This window comes from Benincasa hispida, unplaced genomic scaffold, assembly GCF_009727055.1.
Source record: "Benincasa hispida cultivar B227 unplaced genomic scaffold, ASM972705v1 Contig578, whole genome shotgun sequence".
NCBI lineage: Eukaryota > Viridiplantae > Streptophyta > Magnoliopsida > Cucurbitales > Cucurbitaceae > Benincasa > Benincasa hispida.
This window is the reverse complement of record NW_024064942.1, coordinates 17,978-20,535: the sequence shown is the minus strand read 5'-3', so window position 1 is coordinate 20,535 and position 2,558 is coordinate 17,978.

Below are 2,558 nucleotides of genomic sequence, written 5' to 3'. Positions count from 1 at the left end.
CTTCATGGCGGGGATTTGGCAGATAAGCACTAAGGTTAGTTGTACACGTGTCGCAATCCTCCGCATTTGTGTTGCTCAGTTGCATCTTTCGATCGGGTGCTCACATGCGGGGTTGTTTTTATTACTGCATGCCGCTGAAATTCAGCTCGGGATCGACTGTCGCATTGCGCCGTCATTGCGTTGATCGTCTCTTCATTGTGGTTTGATGGGCGCAATGTGACAGAGATGCGTTATTTAGTTACTCATTGAGCCTTGATCGCAAGTAGTGACTTGGTTTCCTGCAAAACAGAATAGAAATGTAGTGGATGTAACTGCGATAATTCATAATTATTGTATTTCTTAGCTAATTTTGATACAATCGACGCATATTCCTTCTGTTTTGGCCGCAATATCTAGATAAGGCAGCATAAATAACTTGTATTTCTACAAGTTATCAGTGAGCCCTATTTATAGAGGCCAAAATGGACTCAAATTCCTAAATTGACTTGGATTTCTTACTAAAATATTATCTTTCAAAAAGATTTTGATAATATTTGAATCAAAATATCTTATCTTTTAAATTTGAATTTAAGATTCTTTGTGAGTTTGAATGGATTAGCCTTAAATCAAATGATATCAAAGTCTATTTACTTCAATTTTAAATTTGCACACATTCCAAATTTTAGGTCAAATTCATCTCAAATTAAGACTTGACCCTATTCCACATTTTATCTTAAATTCAAATCAATTTAATTTTTATCCTCAATCTAAATCAAATTGAGAGTGAAATCTCAAATTTATTTCAAATTAAAATTTAGTCATATTCCAAATTTTATCCTAAATTGTTCAACTTTGAGATCAAATTGTGAATAAAGTCTCAAATTAAAATTTTATCATGTTCCAAATTTTATCCAAGTTCAAATCATTCAAATTTAGCCTTTTATGCTCAAGTCAAATTAATTAAGGATAAAATCTCAAATCGATGTAAAATTCAAATTTGGGCATCGTCCAAATTTTATATCAAATTCATTCAAATTTAGGTTCTTATCCTTATTTCTAAATTGAATTGCAAGAAAGATCTAAAATTCATCCCAAATTTTATTTCAAATTTAAATTATCTAACCTTGAATTTTTATCTTTAATCAAAATAAATTGCGAATAGAAAAAAAAATCTCAATTGATCATTTATTAAAATTTGAGCATATTCCAAATTTTATCTTAAATTTAAATCAAGTTTAGCTTTTATCTTCGATCCAAATCAAATCAAGTTTAATTTTTTTAACATTTAGTTTGATTTATTTTAGCCCCTCCATTTCAAATGATTAATATTTTACCATTGAGATTTAAATTTTGTTTCAATTTAGTCCATAAATTCCAAGATTTACACTTTAAACCTCAATTTTTCACTTAGCATTTTCTGTGTTAATGTCTATTAATTAATATTAAATAATTATGAAATGTAATTTTAAATTTAATTTAAATAGTGAAACTTAATTATTTATAATTCTTTTAAATTAAAAAATAGTCATTAACACACAAAACTTAAAGTGAATATTAGTGAAAAATGAGAGTAAGAGTATAAATCTTATAACTTAGAAATCAAATTAAAACAAAACTCAAATTTGAATGAAAAATTTATATCAATATAAATCCAAATAACTAAATTGAAACTAGACTCAAGACGAGATGTATAACATTTTAAAATTTAAGAACTAAAATGAAACAAAGTCCAAAACATAAGAACCAAAAAGGTATTTTCTTTTAAATATATATAGTTTTGTTTTTCAAAAATTTCAATCTACACCAAAATTTTGAGGTTTATTTAAAATTTAAATTCGTAATTATATTGATTAAAACTCTAAACTTTTATATGTGTCAATTTCCACCTTCCTTTAAATTTAGTGAAAAAAATATAGTTTCAATTAAACTTTTAAATTATTAAAAGAATGAATTTAAACCCTCAATTAAGATTATATTTGAAATTACTCATGCATTCAATTATTACACATGTAGATTTCTTCGAATATCTGATTGATAAACTAGACGATTAAAATGGAGGTAAACACAGACAAAATAGATAATTCAAACTAATTAATATATTTGATGTTGTAGAACCAAGTAATGGACTTGCATTCAACAAAAAAAGATAGATACACATTATTATCAATTGTCCAAAGTTCTACATTCACCAATTTCACCCAGAAATACAATCTCCATTTACCTCCATATCTATAATGCTTGCATTTTTTGCTCAAAGATCTTTTAGCATCATACTTCACAGCTTTGAAACAGGCAGTCCTGCCAATACCACAAATTATGACAGAGAATTGAACTATAATAAGCTCCGCAATTTTTCAATTAATTTCAAGGAAAGTATCAATACCAAACTATAAACCAATAACTATATCAATTTAAATATAACTATAACTTTTTGTAAGTTTATCGATCCTTTTGGAAAAAAATTCGTGTGGATTTTATTATTATATCAATTAAACCCCTAACTTTCATAAATAATTCAATTTAGACTCTTAGTCAAAATTTCTTTTGAAAATCGTTCATGCATTTACTCTAATCATCCA